Source organism: Heterodontus francisci, chromosome 45 (genome assembly GCF_036365525.1).
Source record: "Heterodontus francisci isolate sHetFra1 chromosome 45, sHetFra1.hap1, whole genome shotgun sequence".
Taxonomy (NCBI): Eukaryota; Metazoa; Chordata; class Chondrichthyes; order Heterodontiformes; family Heterodontidae; genus Heterodontus; species Heterodontus francisci.
In genome coordinates this window covers 21,863,192-21,872,563 of record NC_090415.1, presented here as the reverse complement: position 1 = coordinate 21,872,563, position 9,372 = coordinate 21,863,192, and the positions used below count along the sequence as shown (strand labels likewise).

Genomic DNA, 9,372 nt, shown 5'->3' with positions numbered 1-9,372 from the left:
TGTGATTGTTTTAGGGGTGACTGTTGGATTAGTGTTTGATATGTTCGAACTGCAGTGACATCCCAAACAAGGGCACGAGTTACAGGTTCAAAATTAACCAATAGATGGCTAAAAACAATGCTGTTTGGGGGCAAAGGGAGGGAGAGCGATGTAAAGAGAGTGACAGAGGATGAGACAGAGGGTGAGTCAGAGAGAGAGTCAGAGGGTGAGACAGATGGAGATGCTGAGTGAGATCTAGGGAGAGACAGAGGGAGAGTCAGAGGAAGAGTCAGAGGGAGAGACAGAGGGAGAAGCAGAGGGAGAATCAGAGGGAGAGACAGAGTAAGACCTAGGGAGAGACAGAGTGAGATCTAGGGAGAGACAGAGGGAGAGTCAGAGGAAGAGTCAGAGGGAGAGACAGAGGGAGAAGCAGAGGGAGAATCAGAGGGAGAGACAGAGTAAGACCTAGGGAGAGACAGAGTGAGATCTCGGGAGAGACAGAGGGAGAGTCAGAGGAAGTGTCAGAGGGAGAGACAGAGGAAGAAGCAAAGGGAGAGTCAGAGGGAGAGACAGAGTGAGATCTAGGGAGAGACAGAGTGAGATATAGGGAGAGACAGAGGGAGAATTCAGACGGAGAGTCAGAGGGAGAGACAGAGGGAAAGGCAGAAGGAGAGGCAGAGGGAGACACAGAGAGAAAGACAGAGGGAGATTCAGAGTGAGAGACAGAGGGAGAGTCAGAGAGAGATATGGGGAGAGATAGAGATAGACGGAGAGACAGACAAAGAGAAAGGGAGAGAGGGGGAGAAACAGAGAGAGGGCGAGGTCGAGCCTCCAACACCTTCTGAGGCAGAGAATTCTAAAGTCGCACCACCTTTTGAGAGAAGGAATCTCTCCTCGCTATTTACAATTGGCTGTCTCCCGAATTGTCACTGGGACAAGTCTCTCACCAAGAAAGGGTGCAACAGGTTTGTAAGTGTGTGAATCTGGCCCGTGTCTCACACAGTACACACAGTGACTCTCTAAATGTTCACTGCACTGCTCCAATTCCCTGGATACGTGCTTGTTGGCATTAAGATTATGTTACTAGGCTGACAGACCGTAGATACCATGGAAAAGGTGCGACACAGAAAGAAGCCATTCAGCTTATGATGTCTGTGCCGGCTGAAAATAACCCAACTCGCTGGCAATTCTAATCCCACCCCAACATCTGGTCTGTAGCATAGCTGATTGCAGCACATCGGGTGCAGGTCTGGGTACCTTTTAAATGAGCTGAGGGTTTATGCCTCCACTACCTTTCCTGGCAGTGAATTACAGACACCCACCACCCTCTGGGTGGAAACGTTTTTCCTCTAATCCTTCTGACAATCACCTTAAATCTGTGCCCCCGATAATTGACATTTCTGCTAGGGGAAAAGGTCCTTCCTGTCTACTCTATCTGGGCACCTCATAATTTAGTACACCTTAATTAAGTCACACCTCAGCCTCCTTTGATCTAAGGAAATCAACACTAGCCTATCCAATCTTTCCTCAAAGCTGCAACTTTCAGACCCTGGCAACGTTCTTGTAAATGTCTTCTGTGCTCTCTCCAGAGCAATTATGCCCTTCCTGTAATGTTGTGACCAGAACTGTACACAATGCTCCAGCTGTGGACTAACGAGCATTTGATGCAGTTCCAGAATTACATCCCTGCTTTTGTACAATATACCTTGGTCAATAAAGCAAAGAATTCCATGTGTCTTCTTCACCATTCTATCTAACTGTCCCGACGCCTTCAGGGACCTGTGGACATGCACTCCAAAGTCTCTCACTTCTTTTACCCTTCCCAATATCCTCCCGTTTATTGTGTATTCCCTTGTATTGCTTGTCCTCCCCAATTGGATTACCTCACACCTTTCTGGATTGAATTCCATTTGCCACTTTTCCGCCCAATGAACCAAACCATTGATATCATTCTGGAGTCTACGGCTATCCTCTTCACTATCAACTGTATGGCCAACTTTTGTGTCATTTGCAAATTTTCCATTTATGCTTCCCACACTTAAGTCTAACTCATTAATAATACCACAAATAGCAAGGGCCCCAACACGAAGACCTGTGTAATGCCACTGGAAGCCACCTTCCATTGCAAAAAAAAAAGATTTGTCAAGCACTGTCCTTTGTTTCCTGTCACTGAGCCAATTTTGGACCCATCTCGCCACATTCCCCTGTATCCCATGGGCTTTTTCTTTTCTGACCAGTCTGCCATGTGGGACCTTATCAAACACCTTACTAAAATCTTTGTGGGCAACATCCACTGCACTACCCTCATCAAGTCTCCTTGTTGCTTCCTCAAAAAAGCAATTAAGTTAGCAAGACACGACCTTCCCTTAACAAATCCATGCTGACTATCCCTGATTAATCTATGCCTTCTTAAGACAATTATACTATCTCTCAGAATTTATTCTAATCATTTTCCCACCAGTGAGGTCAGACTCACAGGCCTATAGTTATCTCAACTATCCCTCGCACCCTTTTTAAAAAATGGTTCAATGTTTGCAGACCTCCAGTCCTCTGGTCCCTCGCCTCTATCTTGTGAGGATTTGGAAATGATCACCAGAGCATCCGCTATTTCCTCCCTGGCTTCCATTAACAACCTGGGATACTTTTCATCCAGCCCTGATAATTTATCCACTTTTAAGAATGTCAGACCCTCTCGCACTTCCTCTCCCATTATGCTTATCTTATCTAATATAGCGCAAACCTCCTCTTTAACTACAATGTCTGCATCATCCCTCTCCTTTGTGAAGGCAGAGGAAAAAGTGCACATAAAGAACCTTGCCCACATCTTCTGAATCCAAGCATAAGTTACCTTGCACATCTCTGATAGGCCGTAACCTGTCCTTTGTAATGCTCTTACTCTTAATATACTGACAAAATCCCTTTGGGTCTTCCGTGATTTCAACTTCCGATCTGCACCAGGCATGGCTCGTTGGAAAGAGGGGGCTCCCACGTGTAACATATTAGCGCGCCGAGTCCGCAGCCTGAGCCCGCAGGCAAAGTTAAGATTCAGCCCGCTGAAGGCCCGGCCCTGGGCACTGTCCTGTGCCACGGCCATAACTTCGGGGAGGAAGGTCCGAACCCCGAGCGCTCAACGGCGGGCGGTAGGGCTCCGCGGCCTGCGGCCAACTCTGCAAGTGCCCCTCTGTCCGGGGAGGCTCAGGTCGGAAATCTTCATACCTCTTTCTGGCCGATATCTGCTCGACGCCGGCAGCAATCCCTTGGGTCCCGCGGCTGCTGGTCGCTGGGGGAAAGGAGCATCTACCGGTGGCTGATCCAGGACGGCCGGACGTTGGGGAGCCGTTCGGGAGACTTTTGTATCCATCGGGGAGGACCACCAAATCCCACGGTAATTCGAGATCGAATCTGCGTGTAAAATCGATACCTCGTCCAGCTTTCCGGTTTCCCATTGTCAACAATGGGTTTCTGGGACACGGCGGTCAGACGCGGTTTGGTCCGGACTCCCCCAGCCGATCTCCACCGGCCATGCCTCTTTGGAAAGAGGGAACCCTCCTGCGTAACATATTGGTGCCCAGAGCCCGTAGCCTGATGGGAAAGTTAAGATTCAGCATTCTGAATGCACCCCCCTTCCCCAGCACCCGCCCCCCACTCCCCTTCTCCCGGCCATATCTTGGGGTGGCAATGTAGCAGCTCCAGGCTGTCAGTGGCAGGTGAAAAGGGCCAGTGCGCCGCGGAAGGCGATACCCGTCGCTCCATCCTGCAGCTCTGTTTGGGCGAGTGGTCCTCGGAAAATGGGAAAGCGCTTCAAGCCCAATAGCTTCAGAATGCCCAGGCCCATTACCTCGCTGTACCGGTGAATTCTAGCAGGGTTCCAGCGGCGTGGAAGGGTGCTCATCCAAGGCCGCTGGCATGGCGAGCAGCCGACCGAAACGGTCTGGAATGGAGCCGGATTTGAGTCGTTCCATGCCGTGGGCACAAATGCAGGGAAATTGGTTCGTGGAATTTGGCAAACCTAGCCGCGGGGACGGAAAGGGCGAGGACGCCGTCTTCCCAGATTGAGCCCAAAGCGCCCATGACAGCTCTCGTAAGCTGCATAATCAGTGAATCAAATATAGGTTAAAAGTGTGAAATCATTAATCAAAAACTCGAAAATAATGTCCAGAGTCGAAGTCCAAAAGGATAAATGGTTAACCAGAAAAACCGTCAAATAATCGGTGGCGACTCAGTCCGAAAGGGGAAATCAGTAACCAGTGGCAGGGCGACTAAGCCGAAAAGCCTCACCTAGTCATCCGGGATGGAGCTGCTGAGGGTCGGACACCGGAGTCAAATCCGCTCCGCTAATTGGAATGTTGTCATTCGGGTGGCTGGAGGTTGGCGGGATACCTGCACAGTAGTAGGAGGTGGCAAGTCGGGACTTGGACTTTTATTCACAAAGTCCTCCCGAGCCTCCAGGTCTGCAGAGACCGACCCTAGCTGCCACCCAACCGACTTTTAAACCTTTTTCGGGTGGGAACTTTTTCCAATTTTCTGCCATTTTTCGGGTTTTTGGTTGGGCATAATAGGCAGCAGCCTGACCCCTGGCCGAGGCGGGGGCAAGCTCTCCCTTGCGTATGGGGTCGGATTTGCCCCTGTCAAAGCCCCAATAGTGGGCCAACCCAGGTGCCTATAAGGCAGAGAATTTACAGCCACAGGAAATCATTAACCAAAAGACTTAGTCGTTGGCAGAGGCTAAGACCTGGGTTGTTGAATTCCTTAACCAAAATAAATGCACCGTTTTGCCATAGCACCGGTTGGGTTAAGGACAGCCTTGGGCCAGGAAGGCAAAGGGCCCCAGTTGCAGAATTGCATGTGGTCGGAGCAGCTCACTTTACTGGGCCATGGGTGGAAGCTGGTCCACGGGGACGGGCAGACAACCCCTGCCAAAGTCCCGCGTCGCATTTACGGTGGATGCACTGGCCAGGCTAGTTATCCAGTTGCCACAACCTGAAAAGTCAGAAGTCCGAATGCCAAAATGGAAAATGGCCTTTGCGGCACCCCGAGGCCTCGATCACGGAACGACTACCGACGGGTACCCCGCCGAATTGCCACTTGCTATTCGGGTGGCTGGGGGTTGACGGGGTACCTGCACAGTAGTCGGAGGTGGCAACTCGGGACTTTTGTCTCCATTTTCAAAGAGTCGTCCCGAATCTCCAGGTCTGCAGAGACCGACCCAAGCTGCCGGCTAACCGACTTTTAAACCCCATTGGGTGGGAATATTTTCCCAATTTTTGCCCATTTTTCCGGGTTTTGGGTAGGGCTTAATAGGCGGCTGCCTGATGCCTGGCCGAGGCGGGGGCATGCTGTCCCTTGCGCAAGGGGCCGGATTTGCCCCGGCCAGAGCCCCAAAGAGTACTCGGAGTTCGGCCAATCAACTTACCTACAAGGCAGGGCATTTGCAGCCACAGGAAGTCATTAACCGAAAGGACTTAGTCGTTGGCAGAGAGGCTAAGACCTGGGCCGGTGAAATGATCAACCAAAAGACTTGGTCGTTGGCAGAGAGGCTAAGACCTGGGCTGGTGAAATGATTAACTAAAAGACTTGATCGTTGGTGGAGAGGCTAAGACCTGAGCCGGTGAAATGATTAACCAGACGACTTGGTCGTTGGTCAGACACTAAGTCCCAAACCCTGTGAAATCATTAACCAAAATGAATGCACCCTTTTCTGAAAGTGCAGGCCGAAATAAGGCAAAAATCCCCAACTCAATGAAGTGTATGGGGTTGGAGCACGTGACTTTCCCTGGCCCCGAATTGATGTTTTCCCACTGGGGCAAATTACTCCCGGCAAAAGGTCTCATTGCATTTGATGACGCCGTGGTCCCCGGACCAGTTAATCAGTTGTCAGTGCCAAAATGTAGGAAGTCCCGATGCTGAAATGAAAAATGGCCGTTGCGGCGATTTGGGGCCTCATTTTCGGAAGGACTACCGGCAGGCAACCTACCGAATTGACACTTGCGATTCGGGTGGCTGGGGCTTGGCGGGATACCCGGAGATTTTCGCGAACTCGATTTTCAGAACATTTGCTGGCAGCGGTGGCAGTTGCAAAGTGGCCAAAGAAGTGCAACCTCAAGGAAGGACCTTCTTTTGAATAAAAATACCTTCCGAAGAGTGCCTGGAAGTCATTTATGAGCATTTAAGGGTAAACCTGGCGGACTTTCCATGCCCTGTTGCCGGTTCTGAAATATTGCACAGTTTGGTCCAGGCCAGTCGACTGGCTGTGAAAACAGACAAAGTGCTTTGTTGAGCGAGTGAAACAAGGTCTTGGAAGTGTGAGCAGGCACACAGAAACCAAAGTCTATGACATGTCTGTTGGCACAGAGAGAGAGCTTTAAATAAAGCAAAGAGCACAAAAAAAGGTTGATGAGAGAGCAACCTTCATATATGTATTATATTTTTTAAAAAGTCAAAATATGCCCACAAAGACTTGGTACAAAAATAAAGCGAAATAACAAGACTCCTTGTGAAAAAGCATCTTTGTCTGTCAAGCACATAAGTATGTGGCCACGTTGCTTGGTATCCTTGGGTTGCACTACATGTATATTTCCTATTCTCAAAGGAAAGGTGTGTGCCAAGAATTTTGTCCAAGTTAAGCGATGCACGCCGGCTGGCTCCATGTGAAAGCTGAAAGCACTGGCGACCTGTTTGGCTACGCTTGACGGCTGGTTGTATTTGCTCCTTACCAATACAGTGATGGGAAACGGAAAATAGTGTGAGTTTATAGTTGACCAGGCGGCGTCAACCAAGTGCATGCCCACACTGTGAAAATGTGCGTTCCCAGGTCATTCGATCATTCCGGCGAGGATTATCCGACGTTGGAGGGCCCAGACGGGCTCGCATTTGCTGATGTTTCAGGCTCAGTTGTTACCTCCCGTTTCTGTCCCCTGGGTCAGACGGCCATTCCGCTCAAGAGTTTGGCCACTTGTTGTCGGTGTACATGGTAAGACTCGAAGCGCCGTCTCCTTTGTGCTAATCTTGCACTGTTAGTGTGAGGACGAGACGAGACTGGTTGCTACCGCAGTGTTCCGATTGTGAAGCTTTGGAGCGGGGCGTCCCGTTCCGGCCAGCTTGAGCACTTGATTTCTCTAGCACCAGAGCAAGGACACACACACAGTGTGTGTGTGTATGCTTTGTATTTTTCGGTTACCGTTTTGTTGCACAAATGAAAAGTTGAACCTGGAGCCAACCTCTCTGTAATGGGGAGGATATGTGCTCCAGCTTCTCAGACACAGCCCGCCCTGTCAACGGGTGTCGCGTGGAATAAAAAGCAAAGGAGGGTTTACCCCGAGTGCATTCACGACTTCGTTGCGACCTCTTTGCAAGTGCTGTCGGCTCCGTGTTTCCCATGAAGTTTAGTGCAGGGTCAGGTGGCACCCACAAAACCAAGTCTTGTGTGAAACGGTGAGGCAGAATTCATGTTCCTACGAGCAATTCCCAGTAAATGCGGGTCATAAGCTCGCGTTGATTCAGTCCCTGCCATTTGTACACACCGCCTATCGCTACTAGGGATTGGATGGGTTAGTGAGGTCCTCCGATCAGCCCCGCAGGAGTCGGCAACGAAGGTGGAGCGCCGAGAAGACGACCAAACTTGACTAGAGGAAGTAATTTCGCAACAAGGTTTCCGTAGGTGGTCCTGCGGAAGGATCATTGTCGGCCGGTGGGCCCGCTGTGGACAGCCTCGTCTCCTCCATAACATGAGCCTGAGGTGCGGTCGGCCAGCAGGAGTTGCTCACGGAGTGGCAGGCTCCACAGCCTTGGTCGAAACGCACCCGGCGCCTCTTGCGCCGGCAGGAGGTTCACTCCGTACACGTTGGCAAACCCGGAGGAAAGGTATTTTGCACCGTCCACGTCGCGCCCCACACCCCCGCCCCCCCGTGGTTCAAAAGCGAGACAGATGGATTCCCTCACACATGCGTACTGCATGAGAGAGCGATCTGAGAATGGGGAAACGAGGCAGAGAGAGAGAGAGACATGAGAGTTCGTAGTCAACCTCGCTACCGGTTGTGCACAGCACGAGAAAGATGTCTCCCATCGGCTTGAGACACAGGACGGACCTGGCACGGCTTGGTTGCTTTCGTTCAGTGGGACTGCAGAGAGTCTTTTGAGAAATTCAAGAGATGGTAATGTTGCAGGTGAGGAGGAGTTTCTGGAATGCTGTATCATGTTGCGCTGGCTTCATAGCCTTCCACACTTCATGCCCCTTGCTTACTGCCCTCGTCCGATAAGCTTGCCTGCACCGCCCGCTACTCCACCGACTGGCCGCGCTGCTCGTTAGCCTCCGACAACAGAGCCTGACCCCTTGGCCTGCTGCCTGGTCTCTCGACTTCTGGTGTCATCTGTGTTGTGCAGCCCTCCAGCAGGGTGAGCGTGAGGCTTTCGTTCCCTGTACTGCCCGCCTACCTCCTCCTCCTCCTCTCTTCTCATTGGCCGGGCTCTCCTCGTCTTTACGCTGTCACTGACAGCCACCCAGCTCTCATCCAGGGCTGATGCCATAGACCCCCTCCTATGGACTTGCCACCGTCTTGCAGCATTACAACCGCAGTCGAATTGAAGAGAGCTTCTGCGGGCTTGGGTGTTGCCTGGCGGCCCGCCGTCGGGACCTCTTCGACCAGCCACTGTGAGGTCTGCAGGGACTGATTCGGTGATGCAGGCCCGGCTTTGTTTCCCACCGTGGGGACACTTTGGTCGCTCTAGTAACCCTCCCTTTACCGGTACAGGATACATACACGATCTGCCTCTGGCCCCGCGAGCTGGTGCTTTTAGCAGAGCGCCGGTTTAAAGACTCGCGTGTCCATTGCCGGTGTCGAGCTTGAGTTTCCAGCCGTGACGTTCGAGAGAATGTACCTGGCCGCAGAGGCAGGATTTGTGTCCTCCCAGCGGGCTCATCCTGTCGGCCTTGTACCCCAATCAGTCCGTCCGCTGTTGCTCTTCTCGTCCTCCCGGCCTTGGTTGCAACAGAGACCCTGCCTCTATTGTCCATGGAGTGTGTCGGCACGGTTGGGCTCCAGTGTCAGACGAGCTGACGCGCTTCGCCTCGTGAGTGCCCTGACCACGTTGGCCGTGTGAAACCCTTTTTGTCATTGTGATTGTTCGACTGAAATCCTAAGGGTCGTGCCAGGCTGGGGCTCCCCTCATCCCACCGGGGAGGGGAGCGTTCGCACGTTCCAGGTTTGACCCCACGCGCGAGGGACGGACCGAAAACCTGAGACAACTCTTAGCGGTGGATCACTCGGCTCGTGCGTTGATGAAGAATGCAGCTAGCTGCGAGAATTAATGTGAATTGCAGGTCACATTGATCATCGACACTTTGAATGCACTTTGCGGTCCTGGGTTCTTCCCGGGGATATGCCTGTCTGAGGGACT

General features: G+C 51.8%; 1 non-coding gene across 1 annotated transcript; it reads left to right on the top strand.

The window, feature by feature from the left end:
* Positions 1 to 9,218: 9,218 nt before the first annotated feature.
* On the top strand, positions 9,219 to 9,372 carry LOC137356517 (5.8S ribosomal RNA). The gene has a single exon (XR_010971094.1). It is a non-coding gene; the product is annotated as a 5.8S ribosomal RNA (ribosomal RNA).